Source organism: Triturus cristatus, chromosome 1_1 (assembly GCF_964204655.1).
Source record: "Triturus cristatus chromosome 1_1, aTriCri1.1, whole genome shotgun sequence".
NCBI lineage: Eukaryota > Metazoa > Chordata > Amphibia > Caudata > Salamandridae > Triturus > Triturus cristatus.
The window spans coordinates 625,768,313-625,786,376 of record NC_140579.1 but is presented as its reverse complement, the minus strand read 5'-3'; positions in this window follow the sequence as shown (position 1 = coordinate 625,786,376).

Sequence of the window (18,064 nt, the reverse complement as noted above, 5' to 3'; positions counted from 1 at the left end):
TCTCTTCCTTATTATCTTTGACTCTGAGTGTCTCTCCTACCCTTTTTCTGCCTGCCTCATTATCCTTGCCTTTGTGTCTCTGCTATCATCTCTCTGCCTCCATATCCTTTACTTGGGTCTCTGGTAGCATCTCTCTGCCTTATTATCCTTGACTTGGGTCTCTCCTAGTATCGCCCTGCCTCATTATTCTTGACTTGGGTCTCTCCTAGCATCTCTCTGCCTCATTCTCCTTGACTTGGGTCTCTCTTAGCATCTCTCTGCCTCATTATTCTTGACTTGGGTCTCTCCTGGAATCTCTCTGCCTCATTATCCTTGCCTTGGTGTCTCTCCAACCATATCTCTGCCTCATTATCCTTGCCTTGGTGTCTCTCCTATCATCTCTCTGCCTAATTAGCCTTGCCTTGTTGTCTCTCCTTTCATCTCTCTGCCTCATTAACCTTGGGTCTCTCCTAGCATCTATCTGCCTCATTATCATTGACTTGGGTCTCTCCTAGCATTTTTCTGCCTCAATATTCGTAACTTGGGTCTCTTCTAGCAACTCTCTGCCTCATTACCCTTGAATGGGTGTCTCTCCTAGTACCTCTCTGCCTCATTTTCCTTGACTTGGGTCTCCCCTAGCATCTCTGTGCCTCATTATTCTTGCCTAGGGTCTCTCCTATCATCTCTGCTTCATTATTCTTGCCCTGGGTCTCTCCTAGCATTTCTCTGCCTTATTATTCATGACATGGGTCTCTCCTTGCATCTCTCTGCCTCATTATTCTTGACTTGGGTCTCTCCTATCATATCTCTGCCTCCTTATCCTTGACGTGGGTCTCTCCTAGCCTATCTCTGCCTAATTATCCTTGGCTTGGGTCTCCCCAAGCATCTCTCTGCCTCATTATCCTTGATTTGGGTCTCTCCTATCATCCCTGTGCCTCATTATCCTTTACTGGGTGTCTCTCATATCATCCCTCTGCCTCATTATTCTTGACTTGGGTCTCTCCTAGCATCTCTCTGCCTCATTAGCCTTGACTGGGTGTCTCTCCTGCCATCTCTCTGCCCCATTATCCTTGGCTTGGGTCTCACCTATCATCTCTCTGCCTCATTATCCTTCACTTGTGTCTCTCCTAGCATCTCTCGGCCTCATTATCCTTGAGTTGGGTCTCTCCTAGCATCTCTCTACCTTATTATTCTTGACTTGGGTCTCTCCTAGCATCTCTCTGCCTCATTTTCCTTGCCTTGGGTCTCTCCTAGAATCTCTCTGTCTTATTATTCTTACCTTGCTGTCTCTCCTAGCATCTCTCTTCCTCATTATCTTTGACTTAGTGTCTCTACTAGCACTTCTCTGCTTCATTATCCTTGACTTGGAACTCTCCTAGGATCTCTCTGCCTCATTATCCTTCCCGTTCGGTCTCTCCTAGCATCTCTCTGCCTCATTATCCTTGACTTGGTTTCTCTCCTAGCATCTCTCTGTCTCATTATTCTTGGCTTGGGTCTCTCCTAGCATCTCTCTGCATCATTATTCTTGACTTGGGTTTCTCCTAGCATCTCTGTGCCTTATTATCCTTGACTTGGTGTCTCTCCTATCATCTCTCTTCCTCATTATCCTTGACTTGGGTCTCCCCAGCATCCCTCTTCCTCATTATCCTTGACTTGGTTTCTCTCCTAGCATCTCTCTGTCTCATTATTCTTGAATTGGGTCTCTCCTAGCATCTCTCTGCCTCATATTCTTGACTTGGGTCTCTCCTAGCATCTCTGTGCCTCATTATCCTTGACTTGGTGTCTCTCCTATCATCTCTCTTCCTCATTATCCTTGACTTGGGTATCCCCAGCATCCCTCTTCCTCATTATCCTTGACTTGGTTTCTCTCCTAGCATCTCTCTGTCTCATTATCCTTGGGTCTCTCCTAGCATCTCTCTGCCTCATATCCTTGCCTTGTTGTCTCTCCTTTCATCTCTCTGCCTCATTAACCTTGGGTCTCTCCTAGCATCTCTCTGCCTCATTATCATTGACTTGGGTCTCTCCTAGCATTTTTCTGTCTCATTATTCTTAACTTGGGTCTCTTCTAGCAACTCTCTGCCTCATTACCCTTGACTGGGTGTCTCTCATAGAACCCCTCTGCCTCATTTTCCTTGACTTGGGTCTCCCCTAGCATCTCTCTGCCTCATTATTCTTGCCTAGGGTCTCTCCTATCATCTCTGCTTCATTATTCTTGCCTTGGGTCTCTCCTAGCATTTCTCTGCCTTATTATTCAAGACATGGGTCTCTACTTGCATCTCTCTGCCTCATTATTCTTGACTTGGGTCTCTCCTATCATATCTCTGCCTCATTATCCTTGACGTGGGTCTCTCCTAGCCTATCTCTGCCTCATTATCGTTGGCTTGGGTCTCCCCAAGCATCTCTCTGCCTCATTATTCTTGCCTTGGGTCTCTACTAGCATCTCTCTGCCTCATTATTCTTGACTTAACTCTCTCCTAGCATCTCTCTGCATCATTATCCTTAACTGGGTATCTCTACTAGCACTTCTCTGCTTCATTTTCCTTGACTTGGGACTCTCATAGGCTCTCTCTGCCTCATTATTCTTCCCTTCGGTCTCTCCTAGCATCCCTCTGCCTCATTATCCTTGACTTGGTTTCTCTCCAAGCATCTCTGTGCCTCATTATCCTTGACTTGGGTCTCCCCAGCATCTCTCTGCCTCATTATTTTTGCCTTGGGTCTCTCCTAGCATCAATCTGCCTCATATTCTTGACTTGGGTCTCTCCTAGCATCTCTGTGCCTCATTATCCTTGACTTGGTGTCTCTCCTATCATCTCTCTTCCTCATTATCCTTGACTTGGGTCTCCCCAGCATCTCTCTGCCTCATTATCCGTGCCTTGGGTCTCCCCAGCATCTCTCTGCCTCATTATTCTTGCCGTGGGTCTCTCCTAGCATCTCTCTGCCTCATATTCTTGACTTGGGTCTCTCCTAGCATCTCTGTGCCTCATTATCCTTGACTGGGTGTCTCTCCTATCATCTCTCTTCCTCATTATCCTTGACTTGGGTCTCCCCAGCATCTCTCTGCCTCATTATCCTTGCCTTGGGTCTCACCTATCATCTCTCTGCCTCATTATCCTTCACTTGTGTCTCTCCTAGCATCTCTCGGCCTCATTATCCTTGAGTTGGGTCTCTCCTAGCATCTCTCTACCTTATTATTCTTGACTTGGGTCTCTCCTAGCATCTCTCTGCCTCCTTTTCCTTGCCTTGGGTCTCTCCTAGCATCTCTCTGTCTTATTATTCTTGCCTTGCTGTCTCTCCGAGCATCTCTCTTCCTCATTATCTTTGACTTAGTGTCTCTACTAGCACTTCTCTGCTTCATTATCCTTGACTTGGAACTCTCCTAGGATCTCTCTGCCTCATTATCCTTCCCGTTCGGTCTCTCCTAGCATCTCTCTGCCTCATTATCCTTGACTTGGTTTCTCTCCTAGCATCTCTCTGTCTCATTATTCTTGGCTTGGGTCTCTTCTAGCATCTCTCTGCATCATTATTCTTGACTTGGGTTTCTCCTAGCATCTCTGTGCCTTATTATCCTTGACTTGGTGTCTCTCCTATCATCTCTCTTCCTCATTATCCTTGACTTGGGTCTCCCCAGCATCCCTCTTCCTCATTATCCTTGACTTGGTTTCTCTCCTAGCATCTCTCTGTCTCATTATTATTGATTTGGGTCTCTCCTAGCATCTCTCTGCCTCATATCCTTGCCTTGTTGTCTCTCCTTTCATCTCTCTGCCTCATTAACCTTGGGTCTCTCCTAGCATCTCTCTGCCTCATTATCATTGCAGACTGAGTCTCTCTCCTAGCGTTTCTCTTCCTTATTATCTTTGACTCTGAGTGTCTCTCCTACCCTTTTTCTGCCTGCCTCATTATCCTTGCCTTTGTGTCTCTGCTATCATCTCTCTGCCTCCATATCCTTTACTTGGGTCTCTCCTAGCATTTTTCTGTCTCATTATTCTTAACTTGGGTCTCTTCTAGCAACTCTCTGCCTCATTACCCTTGACTGGGTGTCTCTCATAGAACCTCTCTGCCTCATTTTCCTTGACTTGGGTCTCCCCTAGCATCTCTCTGCCTCATTATTCTTGCCTAGGGTCTCTCCTATCATCTCTGCTTCATTATTCTTGCCTTGGGTCTCTCCTAGCATTTATCTGCCTTATTATTCATGACATGGGTCTCTACTTGCATCTCTCTGCCTCATTATTCTTGACTTGGGTCTCTCCTATCATATCTCTGCCTCATTATCCTTGACGTGGGTCTCTCCTAGCCTATCTCTGCCTCATTATCGTTGGCTTGGGTCTCCCCAAGCATCTCTCTGCCTCATTATTCTTGCCTTGGGTCTCTCCTAGCATCTCTCTGCCTCATTATTCTTGACTTAACTCTCTCCTAGCATCTCTCTGCATCATTATCCTTGACTGGGTATCTCTACTAGCACTTCTCTGCTTCATTTTCCTTGACTTGGGACTCTCATAGGCTCTCTCTGCCTCATTATTCTTCCCTTCGGTCTCTCCTAGCATCCCTCTGCCTCATTATCCTTGACTTGTTTTCTCTCCTAGCATCTCTGTGCCTCATTATCCTTGACTTGGGTCTCCCCAGCATCTCTCTGCCTCATTATTCTTGCCTTGGGTCTCTCCTAGCATCTCTCTGCCTCATATTCTTGACTTGGGTCTCTCCTAGCATCTCTGTGCCTCATTATCCTTGACTTGGTGTCTCTCCTATCATCTCTCTTCCTCATTATCCTTGACTTGGGTCTCCCCAGCATCTCTCTGCCTCATTGTCCTTGCCTTGGGTCTCCCCAGCATCTCTCTGCCTCATTATTCTTGCCTTGGGTCTCTACTAGCATCTCTCTGCCTCATATTCTTGACTTGGGTCTCTCCTAGCATCTCTGTGCCTCATTATCCTTGACTTGGTGTCTCTCCTATCATCTCTCTTCCTCATTATCCTTGACTTGGGTCTCCCCAGCATCTCTCTACCTCATTATCCTTGCCTTGGGTCTCACCTATCATCTCTCTGCCTCATTATCCTTCACTTGTGTCTCTCCTAGCATCTCTCTGCCTCATTATCCTTGAATTGGGTCTCTCCTAGCATCTCTCTACCTTATTATTCTTGACTTGGGTCTCTCCTAGCATCTCTCTGCCTCATTTTCCTTGCCTTGGGTCTCTCCTAGCATCTCTCTGTCTTATTATTCTTGCCTTGCTGTCTCTCCTAGCATCTCTCTTCCTCATTATCTTTGACTTAGTGTCTCTACTAGCACTTCTCTGCTTCATTATCCTTGACTTGGAACTCTCCTAGCATCTCTCTGCCTCATTATCCTGAACTTGGTTTCTCTCCTAGCATCTCTCTGTCTCATTATCCTTGCCTTGGGTCCCTCCTAGCATCTCTCTGCCTCATTAATCTTGACTTGGGTCTCTCCTAGCATCTCTCTGCCTCATGATCCTTCACTTGGGTTTCTCCTAGCATCTCTCTGCCTCATTTGCTTTGACTGAGTCTCTCTCCTAGCATTTCTCTTCCTTATTATCTTTGACTCTGAGTGTCTCTCCTACCCTTTTTCTGCCTGCCTCATTATCCTTGCCTTTGTGTCTCTGCTATCATCTCTCTGCCTCCATATCCTTTACTTGGGTCTCTGGTAGCATCTCTCTGCCTTATTATCCTTGACTTGGGTCTCTCCTAGTATCGCCCTGCCTCATTATTCTTGACTTGGGTCTCTCCTAGCATCTCTCTGCCTCATTCTCCTTGACTTGGGTCTCTCTTAGCATCTCTCTGCCTCATTATTCTTGACTTGGGTCTCTCCTGGAATCTCTCTGCCTCATTATCCTTGCCTTGGTGTCTCTCCAAGCATATCTCTGCCTCATTATCCTTGCCTTGGTGTCTATCCTATCATCTCTCTGCCTAATTAGCCTTGCATTGTTGTCTCTCCTTTCATCTCTCTGCCTCATTAACCTTGGGTCTCTCCTAGCATCTATCTGCCTCATTATCATTGACTTGGGTCTCTCCTAGCATTTTTCTGCCTCAATATTCTTAACTTGGGTCTCTTCTAGCAACTCTCTGCCTCATTACCCTTGACTGGGTGTCTCTCCTAGTACCTCTCTGCCTCATTTTCCTTGACTTGGGTCTCCCCTAGCATCTCTGTGCCTCATTATTCTTGCCTAGGGTCTCTCCTATCATCTCTGCTTCATTATTCTTGCCCTGGGTCTCTCCTAGCATTTCTCTGCCTTATTATTCATGACATGGGTCTCTCCTTGCATCTCTCTGCCTCATTATTCTTGACTTGGGTCTCTCCTATCATATCTCTGCCTCCTTATCCTTGACGTGGGTCTCTCCTAGCCTATCTCTGCCTAATTATCCTTGGCTTGGGTCTCCCCAGCATCCCTCTGCCTCATTATCCTTGACTTGGTTTCTCTCCTAGCTTCTCTCTGTGTCATTATTCTTGATTTGGGTCTCTCGTAGCATCTCTCTGCCTCATATTTTTGACATGGGTCTCTCCTAGCATCTCTGTGCCTCATTATCCTTGACTTGGTGTCTCTCCTATCATCTCTCTTCCTCATTATCCTTGACTTGGGACTCCCCAGCATCTCTCTGCCTCATTATCCTTGCCTTGGGTCCCTCCTAGCATCTCTCTGCCTCATTAATCTTGACTTGGGTCTCTCCTAGCATCTCTCTGCCTCATGATCCTTCACTTGGGTTTCTCCTAGCATCTCTCTGCCTCATTTGCTTTGACTGAGTCTCTCTCCTAGCATTTCTCTTCCTTATTATCTTTGACTCTGAGTGTCTCTCCTACCCTTTTTCTGCCTGCCTCATTATCCTTGCCTTTGTGTCTCTGCTATCATCTCTCTGCCTCCATATCCTTTACTTGGGTCTCTGGTAGCATCTCTCTGCCTTATTATCCTTGACTTGGGTCTCTCCTAGTATCGCCCTGCCTCATTATTCTTGACTTGGGTCTCTCCTAGCATCTCTCTGCCTCATTCTCCTTGACTTGGGTCTCTCTTAGCATCTCTCTGCCTCATTATTCTTGACTTGGGTCTCTCCTGGAATCTCTCTGCCTCATTATCCTTGCCTTGGTGTCTCTCCAAGCATATCTCTGCCTCATTATCCTTGCCTTGGTGTCTATCCTATCATCTCTCTGCCTAATTAGCCTTGCATTGTTGTCTCTCCTTTCATCTCTCTGCCTCATTAACCTTGGGTCTCTCCTAGCATCTATCTGCCTCATTATCATTGACTTGGGTCTCTCCTAGCATTTTTCTGCCTCAATATTCTTAACTTGGGTCTCTTCTAGCAACTCTCTGCCTCATTACCCTTGACTGGGTGTCTCTCCTAGTACCTCTCTGCCTCATTTTCCTTGACTTGGGTCTCCCCTAGCATCTCTGTGCCTCATTATTCTTGCCTAGGGTCTCTCCTATCATCTCTGCTTCATTATTCTTGCCCTGGGTCTCTCCTAGCATTTCTCTGCCTTATTATTCATGACATGGGTCTCTCCTTGCATCTCTCTGCCTCATTATTCTTGACTTGGGTCTCTCCTATCATATCTCTGCCTCCTTATCCTTGACGTGGGTCTCTCCTAGCCTATCTCTGCCTAATTATCCTTGGCTTGGGTCTCCCCAGCATCCCTCTGCCTCATTATCCTTGACTTGGTTTCTCTCCTAGCTTCTCTCTGTCTCATTATTCTTGATTTGGGTCTCTCGTAGCATCTCTCTGCCTCATATTTTTGACATGGGTCTCTCCTAGCATCTCTGTGCCTCATTATCCTTGACTTGGTGTCTCTCCTATCATCTCTCTTCCTCATTATCCTTGACTTGGGACTCCCCAGCATCTCTCTGCCTCATTATCCTTGCCTTGGGTCCCTCCTAGCATCTCTCTGCCTCATTAATCTTGACTTGGGTCTCTCCTAGCATCTCTCTGCCTCATGATCCTTCACTTGGGTTTCTCCTAGCATCTCTCTGCCTCATTTGCTTTGACTGAGTCTCTCTCCTAGCATTTCTCTTCCTTATTATCTTTGACTCTGAGTGTCTCTCCTACCCTTTTTCTGCCTGCCTCATTATCCTTGCCTTTGTGTCTCTGCTATCATCTCTCTGCCTCCATATCCTTTACTTGGGTCTCTGGTAGCATCTCTCTGCCTTATTATCCTTGACTTGGGTCTCTCCTAGTATCGCCCTGCCTCATTATTCTTGACTTGGGTCTCTCCTAGCATCTCTCTGCCTCATTCTCCTTGACTTGGGTCTCTCTTAGCATCTCTCTGCCTCATTATTCTTGACTTGGGTCTCTCCTGGAATCTCTCTGCCTCATTATCCTTGCCTTGGTGTCTCTCCAAGCATATCTCTGCCTCATTATCCTTGCCTTGGTGTCTCTCCTATCATCTCTCTGCCTAATTAGCCTTGCCTTGTTGTCTCTCCTTTCATCTCTCTGCCTCATTAACCTTGGGTCTCTCCTAGCATCTATCTGCCTCATTATCATTGACTTGGGTCTCTCCTAGCATTTTTCTGCCTCAATATTCTTAACTTGGGTCTCTTCTAGCAACTCTCTGCCTCATTACCCTTGACTGGGTGTCTCTCCTAGTACCTCTCTGCCTCATTTTCCTTGACTTGGGTCTCCCCTAGCATCTCTGTGCCTCATTATTCTTGCCTAGGGTCTCTCCTATCATCTCTGCTTCATTATTCTTGCCCTGGGTCTCTCCTAGCATTTCTCTGCCTTATTATTCATGACATGGGTCTCTCCTTGCATCTCTCTGCCTCATTATTCTTGACTTGGGTCTCTCCTATCATATCTCTGCCTCCTTATCCTTGACGTGGGTCTCTCCTAGCCTATCTCTGCCTAATTATCCTTGGCTTGGGTCTCCCCAAGCATCTCTCTGCCTCATTATCCTTGATTTGGGTCTCTCCTATCATCCCTGTGCCTCATTATCCTTTACTGGGTGTCTCTCATATCATCCCTCTGCCTCATTATTCTTGACTTGGGTCTCTCTTAGCATCTCTCTGCCTCATTATCTTTGACTTGGGTCTCTCCTAGCATCTCTCTGCCTCATTAGCCTTGACTGGGTGTCTCTCCTGCCATCTCTCTGCCCCATTATCCTTGGCTTGGGTCTCACCTATCATCTCTCTGCCTCATTATCCTTCACTTGTGTCTCTCCTAGCATCTCTCGGCCTCATTATCCTTGAGTTGGGTCTCTCCTAGCATCTCTCTACCTTATTATTCTTGACTTGGGTCTCTCCTAGCATCTCTCTGCCTCATTTTCCTTGCCTTGGGTCTCTCCTAGCATCTCTCTGTCTTATTATTCTTGCCTTGCTGTCTCTCCTAGCATCTCTCTTCCTCATTATCTTTGACTTAGTGTCTCTACTAGCACTTCTCTGCTTCATTATCCTTGACTTGGAACTCTCCTAGGATCTCTCTGCCTCATTATCCTTCCCGTTCGGTCTCTCCTAGCATCTCTCTGCCTCATTATCCTTGACTTGGTTTCTCTCCTAGCATCTCTCTGTCTCATTATTCTTGGCTTGGGTCTCTCCTAGCATCTCTCTGCATCATTATTCTTGACTTGGGTTTCTCCTAGCATCTCTGTGCCTTATTATCCTTGACTTGGTGTCTCTCCTATCATCTCTCTTCCTCATTATCCTTGACTTGGGTCTCCCCAGCATCCCTCTTCCTCATTATCCTTGACTTGGTTTCTCTCCTAGCATCTCTCTGTCTCATTATTCTTGAATTGGGTCTCTCCTAGCATCTCTCTGCCTCATATTCTTGACTTGGGTCTCTCCTAGCATCTCTGTGCCTCATTATCCTTGACTTGGTGTCTCTCCTATCATCTCTCTTCCTCATTATCCTTGACTTGGGTATCCCCAGCATCCCTCTTCCTCATTATCCTTGACTTGGTTTCTCTCCTAGCATCTCTCTGTCTCATTATCCTTGGGTCTCTCCTAGCATCTCTCTGCCTCATATCCTTGCCTTGTTGTCTCTCCTTTCATCTCTCTGCCTCATTAACCTTGGGTCTCTCCTAGCATCTCTCTGCCTCATTATCATTGACTTGGGTCTCTCCTAGCATTTTTCTGTCTCATTATTCTTAACTTGGGTCTCTTCTAGCAACTCTCTGCCTCATTACCCTTGACTGGGTGTCTCTCATAGAACCCCTCTGCCTCATTTTCCTTGACTTGGGTCTCCCCTAGCATCTCTCTGCCTCATTATTCTTGCCTAGGGTCTCTCCTATCATCTCTGCTTCATTATTCTTGCCTTGGGTCTCTCCTAGCATTTCTCTGCCTTATTATTCAAGACATGGGTCTCTACTTGCATCTCTCTGCCTCATTATTCTTGACTTGGGTCTCTCCTATCATATCTCTGCCTCATTATCCTTGACGTGGGTCTCTCCTAGCCTATCTCTGCCTCATTATCGTTGGCTTGGGTCTCCCCAAGCATCTCTCTGCCTCATTATTCTTGCCTTGGGTCTCTACTAGCATCTCTCTGCCTCATTATTCTTGACTTAACTATCTCCTAGCATCTCTCTGCATCATTATCCTTAACTGGGTATCTCTACTAGCACTTCTCTGCTTCATTTTCCTTGACTTGGGACTCTCATAGGCTCTCTCTGCCTCATTATTCTTCCCTTCGGTCTCTCCTAGCATCCCTCTGCCTCATTATCCTTGACTTGGTTTCTCTCCAAGCATCTCTGTGCCTCATTATCCTTGACTTGGGTCTCCCCAGCATCTCTCTGCCTCATTATTTTTGCCTTGGGTCTCTCCTAGCATCAATCTGCCTCATATTCTTGACTTGGGTCTCTCCTAGCATCTCTGTGCCTCATTATCCTTGACTTGGTGTCTCTCCTATCATCTCTCTTCCTCATTATCCTTGACTTGGGTCTCCCCAGCATCTCTCTGCCTCATTATCCTTGCCTTGGGTCTCCCCAGCATCTCTCTGCCTCATTATTCTTGCCGTGGGTCTCTCCTAGCATCTCTCTGCCTCATATTCTTGACTTGGGTCTCTCCTAGCATCTCTGTGCCTCATTATCCTTGACTGGGTGTCTCTCCTATCATCTCTCTTCCTCATTATCCTTGACTTGGGTCTCCCCAGCATCTCTCTGCCTCATTATCCTTGCCTTGGGTCTCACCTATCATCTCTCTGCCTCATTATCCTTCACTTGTGTCTCTCCTAGCATCTCTCGGCCTCATTATCCTTGAGTTGGGTCTCTCCTAGCATCTCTCTACCTTATTATTCTTGACTTGGGTCTCTCCTAGCATCTCTCTGCCTCCTTTTCCTTGCCTTGGGTCTCTCCTAGCATCTCTCTGTCTTATTATTCTTGCCTTGCTGTCTCTCCGAGCATCTCTCTTCCTCATTATCTTTGACTTAGTGTCTCTACTAGCACTACTCTGCCTCATTATCCTTGACTTGGTGTCTCTCCTATCATCTCTCTTCCTCATTATCCTTGACTTGGGTCTCCCCAGCATCTCTCTACCTCATTATCCTTGCCTTGGGTCTCACCTATCATCTCTCTGCCTCATTATCCTTCACTTGTGTCTCTCCTAGCATCTCTCTGCCTCATTATCCTTGAATTGGGTCTCTCCTAGCATCTCTCTACCTTATTATTCTTGACTTGGGTCTCTCCTAGCATCTCTCTGCCTCATTTTCCTTGCCTTGGGTCTCTCCTAGCATCTCTCTGTCTTATTATTCTTGCCTTGCTGTCTCTCCTAGCATCTCTCTGCCTCATTATTCTTGACTTAACTCTCTCCTAGCATCTCTCTGCATCATTATCCTTGACTGGGTATCTCTACTAGCACTTCTCTGCTTCATTTTCCTTGACTTGGGACTCTCATAGGCTCTCTCTGCCTCATTATTCTTCCCTTCGGTCTCTCCTAGCATCCCTCTGCCTCATTATCCTTGACTTGGTTTCTCTCCAAGCATCTCTGTGCCTCATTATCCTTGACTTGGGTCTCCCCAGCATCTCTCTGCCTCATTATTTTTGCCTTGGGTCTCTCCTAGCATCAATCTGCCTCATATTCTTGACTTGGGTCTCTCCTAGCATCTCTGTGCCTCATTATCCTTGACTTGGTGTCTCTCCTATCATCTCTCTTCCTCATTATCCTTGACTTGGGTCTCCCCAGCATCTCTCTGCCTCATTATCCTTGCCTTGGGTCTCCCCAGCATCTCTCTGCCTCATTATTCTTGCCGTGGGTCTCTCCTAGCATCTCTCTGCCTCATATTCTTGACTTGGGTCTCTCCTAGCATCTCTGTGCCTCATTATCCTTGACTGGGTGTCTCTCCTATCATCTCTCTTCCTCATTATCCTTGACTTGGGTCTCCCCAGCATCTCTCTGCCTCATTATCCTTGCCTTGGGTCTCACCTATCATCTCTCTGCCTCATTATCCTTCACTTGTGTCTCTCCTAGCATCTCTCGGCCTCATTATCCTTGAGTTGGGTCTCTCCTAGCATCTCTCTACCTTATTATTCTTGACTTGGGTCTCTCCTAGCATCTCTCTGCCTCCTTTTCCTTGCCTTGGGTCTCTCCTAGCATCTCTCTGTCTTATTATTCTTGCCTTGCTGTCTCTCCGAGCATCTCTCTTCCTCATTATCTTTGACTTAGTGTCTCTACTAGCACTTCTCTGCTTCATTATCCTTGACTTGGAACTCTCCTAGGATCTCTCTGCCTCATTATCCTTCCCGTTCGGTCTCTCCTAGCATCTCTCTGCCTCATTATCCTTGACTTGGTTTCTCTCCTAGCATCTCTCTGTCTCATTATTCTTGGCTTGGGTCTCTTCTAGCATCTCTCTGCATCATTATTCTTGACTTGGGTTTCTCCTAGCATCTCTGTGCCTTATTATCCTTGACTTGGTGTCTCTCCTATCATCTCTCTTCCTCATTATCCTTGACTTGGGTCTCCCCAGCATCCCTCTTCCTCATTATCCTTGACTTGGTTTCTCTCCTAGCATCTCTCTGTCTCATTATTATTGATTTGGGTCTCTCCTAGCATCTCTCTGCCTCATATCCTTGCCTTGTTGTCTCTCCTTTCATCTCTCTGCCTCATTAACCTTGGGTCTCTCCTAGCATCTCTCTGCCTCATTATCATTGCAGACTGAGTCTCTCTCCTAGCGTTTCTCTTCCTTATTATCTTTGACTCTGAGTGTCTCTCCTACCCTTTTTCTGCCTGCCTCATTATCCTTGCCTTTGTGTCTCTGCTATCATCTCTCTGCCTCCATATCCTTTACTTGGGTCTCTCCTAGCATTTTTCTGTCTCATTATTCTTAACTTGGGTCTCTTCTAGCAACTCTCTGCCTCATTACCCTTGACTGGGTGTCTCTCATAGAACCTCTCTGCCTCATTTTCCTTGACTTGGGTCTCCCCTAGCATCTCTCTGCCTCATTATTCTTGCCTAGGGTCTCTCCTATCATCTCTGCTTCATTATTCTTGCCTTGGGTCTCTCCTAGCATTTATCTGCCTTATTATTCATGACATGGGTCTCTACTTGCATCTCTCTGCCTCATTATTCTTGACTTGGGTCTCTCCTATCATATCTCTGCCTCATTATCCTTGACGTGGGTCTCTCCTAGCCTATCTCTGCCTCATTATCGTTGGCTTGGGTCTCCCCAAGCATCTCTCTGCCTCATTATTCTTGCCTTGGGTCTCTCCTAGCATCTCTCTGCCTCATTATTCTTGACTTAACTCTCTCCTAGCATCTCTCTGCATCATTATCCTTGACTGGGTATCTCTACTAGCACTTCTCTGCTTCATTTTCCTTGACTTGGGACTCTCATAGGCTCTCTCTGCCTCATTATTCTTCCCTTCGGTCTCTCCTAGCATCCCTCTGCCTCATTATCCTTGACTTGTTTTCTCTCCTAGCATCTCTGTGCCTCATTATCCTTGACTTGGGTCTCCCCAGCATCTCTCTGCCTCATTATTCTTGCCTTGGGTCTCTCCTAGCATCTCTCTGCCTCATATTCTTGACTTGGGTCTCTCCTAGCATCTCTGTGCCTCATTATCCTTGACTTGGTGTCTCTCCTATCATCTCTCTTCCTCATTATCCTTGACTTGGGTCTCCCCAGCATCTCTCTGCCTCATTGTCCTTGCCTTGGGTCTCCCCAGCATCTCTCTGCCTCATTATTCTTGCCTTGGGTCTCTCCTAGCATCTCTCTGCCTCATATTCTTGACTTGGGTCTCTCCTAGCATCTCTGTGCCTCATTATCCTTGACTTGGTGTCTCTCCTATCATCTCTCTTCCTCATTATCCTTGACTTGGGTCTCCCCAGCATCTCTCTACCTCATTATCCTTGCCTTGGGTCTCACCTATCATCTCTCTGCCTCATTATCCTTCACTTGTGTCTCTCCTAGCATCTCTCTGCCTCATTATCCTTGAATTGGGTCTCTCCTAGCATCTCTCTACCTTATTATTCTTGACTTGGGTCTCTCCTAGCATCTCTCTGCCTCATTTTCCTTGCCTTGGGTCTCTCCTAGCATCTCTCTGTCTTATTATTCTTGCCTTGCTGTCTCTCCTAGCATCTCTCTTCCTCATTATCTTTGACTTAGTGTCTCTACTAGCACTTCTCTGCTTCATTATCCTTGACTTGGAACTCTCCTAGCATCTCTCTGCCTCATTATCCTGAACTTGGTTTCTCTCCTAGCATCTCTCTGTCTCATTATCCTTGCCTTGGGTCCCTCCTAGCATCTCTCTGCCTCATTAATCTTGACTTGGGTCTCTCCTAGCATCTCTCTGCCTCATGATCCTTCACTTGGGTTTCTCCTAGCATCTCTCTGCCTCATTTGCTTTGACTGAGTCTCTCTCCTAGCATTTCTCTTCCTTATTATCTTTGACTCTGAGTGTCTCTCCTACCCTTTTTCTGCCTGCCTCATTATCCTTGCCTTTGTGTCTCTGCTATCATCTCTCTGCCTCCATATCCTTTACTTGGGTCTCTGGTAGCATCTCTCTGCCTTATTATCCTTGACTTGGGTCTCTCCTAGTATCGCCCTGCCTCATTATTCTTGACTTGGGTCTCTCTTAGCATCTCTCTGCCTCATTATTCTTGACTTGGGTCTCTCCTGGAATCTCTCTGCCTCATTATCCTTGCCTTGGTGTCTCTCCAAGCATATCTCTGCCTCATTATCCTTGCCTTGGTGTCTATCCTATCATCTCTCTGCCTAATTAGCCTTGCATTGTTGTCTCTCCTTTCATCTCTCTGCCTCATTAACCTTGGGTCTCTCCTAGCATCTATCTGCCTCATTATCATTGACTTGGGTCTCTCCTAGCATTTTTCTGCCTCAATATTCTTAACTTGGGTCTCTTCTAGCAACTCTCTGCCTCATTACCCTTGACTGGGTGTCTCTCCTAGTACCTCTCTGCCTCATTTTCCTTGACTTGGGTCTCCCCTAGCATCTCTGTGCCTCATTATTCTTGCCTAGGGTCTCTCCTATCATCTCTGCTTCATTATTCTTGCCCTGGGTCTCTCCTAGCATTTCTCTGCCTTATTATTCATGACATGGGTCTCTCCTTGCATCTCTCTGCCTCATTATTCTTGACTTGGGTCTCTCCTATCATATCTCTGCCTCCTTATCCTTGACGTGGGTCTCTCCTAGCCTATCTCTGCCTAATTATCCTTGGCTTGGGTCTCCCCAGCATCCCTCTGCCTCATTATCCTTGACTTGGTTTCTCTCCTAGCTTCTCTCTGTCTCATTATTCTTGATTTGGGTCTCTCGTAGCATCTCTCTGCCTCATATTTTTGACATGGGTCTCTCCTAGCATCTCTGTGCCTCATTATCCTTGACTTGGTGTCTCTCCTATCATCTCTCTTCCTCATTATCCTTGACTTGGGACTCCCCAGCATCTCTCTGCCTCATTATCCTTGCCTTGGGTCCCTCCTAGCATCTCTCTGCCTCATTAATCTTGACTTGGGTCTCTCCTAGCATCTCTCTGCCTCATGATCCTTCACTTGGGTTTCTCCTAGCATCTCTCTGCCTCATTTGATTTGACTGAGTCTCTCTCCTAGCATTTCTCTTCCTTATTATCTTTGACTCTGAGTGTCTCTCCTACCCTTTTTCTGCCTGCCTCATTATCCTTGCCTTTGTGTCTCTGCTATCATCTCTCTGCCTCCATATCCTTTACTTGGGTCTCTGGTAGCATCTCTCTGCCTTATTATCCTTGACTTGGGTCTCTCCTAGTATCGCCCTGCCTCATTATTCTTGACTTGGGTCTCTCCTAGCATCTCTCTGCCTCATTCTCCTTGACTTGGGTCTCTCTTAGCATCTCTCTGCCTCATTATTCTTGACTTGGGTCTCTCCTGGAATCTCTCTGCCTCATTATCCTTGCCTTGGTGTCTCTCCAACCATATCTCTGCCTCATTATCCTTGCCTTGGTGTCTCTCCTATCATCTCTCTGCCTAATTAGCCTTGCCTTGTTGTCTCTCCTTTCATCTCTCTGCCTCATTAACCTTGGGTCTCTCCTAGCATCTATCTGCCTCATTATCATTGACTTGGGTCTCTCCTAGCATTTTTCTGCCTCAATATTCGTAACTTGGGTCTCTTCTAGCAACTCTCTGCCTCATTACCCTTGAATGGGTGTCTCTCCTAGTACCTCTCTGCCTCATTTTCCTTGACTTGGGTCTCCCCTAGCATCTCTGTGCCTCATTATTCTTGCCTAGGGTCTCTCCTATCATCTCTGCTTCATTATTCTTGCCCTGGGTCTCTCCTAGCATTTCTCTGCCTTATTATTCATGACATGGGTCTCTCCTTGCATCTCTCTGCCTCATTATTCTTGACTTGGGTCTCTCCTATCATATCTCTGCCTCCTTATCCTTGACGTGGGTCTCTCCTAGCCTATCTCTGCCTAATTATCCTTGGCTTGGGTCTCCCCAAGCATCTCTCTGCCTCATTATCCTTGATTTGGGTCTCTCCTATCATCCCTGTGCCTCATTATCCTTTACTGGGTGTCTCTCATATCATCCCTCTGCCTCATTATTCTTGACTTGGGTCTCTCTTAGCATCTCTCTGCCTCATTATCTTTGACTTGGGTCTCTCCTAGCATCTCTCTGCCTCATTAGCCTTGACTGGGTGTCTCTCCTGCCATCTCTCTGCCCCATTATCCTTGGCTTGGGTCTCACCTATCATCTCTCTGCCTCATTATCCTTCACTTGTGTCTCTCCTAGCATCTCTCGGCCTCATTATCCTTGAGTTGGGTCTCTCCTAGCATCTCTCTACCTTATTATTCTTGACTTGGGTCTCTCCTAGCATCTCTCTGCCTCATTTTCCTTGCCTTGGGTCTCTCCTAGAATCTCTCTGTCTTATTATTCTTACCTTGCTGTCTCTCCTAGCATCTCTCTTCCTCATTATCTTTGACTTAGTGTCTCTACTAGCACTTCTCTGCTTCATTATCCTTGACTTGGAACTCTCCTAGGATCTCTCTGCCTCATTATCCTTCCCGTTCGGTCTCTCCTAGCATCTCTCTGCCTCATTATCCTTGACTTGGTTTCTCTCCTAGCATCTCTCTGTCTCATTATTCTTGGCTTGGGTCTCTCCTAGCATCTCTCTGCATCATTATTCTTGACTTGGGTTTCTCCTAGCATCTCTGTGCCTTATTATCCTTGACTTGGTGTCTCTCCTATCATCTCTCTTCCTCATTATCCTTGACTTGGGTCTCCCCAGCATCCCTCTTCCTCATTATCCTTGACTTGGTTTCTCTCCTAGCATCTCTCTGTCTCATTATTCTTGAATTGGGTCTCTCCTAGCATCTCTCTGCCTCATATTCTTGACTTGGGTCTCTCCTAGCATCTCTGTGCCTCATTATCCTTGACTTGGTGTCTCTCCTATCATCTCTCTTCCTCATTATCCTTGACTTGGGTATCCCCAGCATCCCTCTTCCTCATTATCCTTGACTTGGTTTCTCTCCTAGCATCTCTCTGTCTCATTATCCTTGGGTCTCTCCTAGCATCTCTCTGCCTCATATCCTTGCCTTGTTGTCTCTCCTTTCATCTCTCTGCCTCATTAACCTTGGGTCTCTCCTAGCATCTCTCTGCCTCATTATCATTGACTTGGGTCTCTCCTAGCATTTTTCTGTCTCATTATTCTTAACTTGGGTCTCTTCTAGCAACTCTCTGCCTCATTACCCTTGACT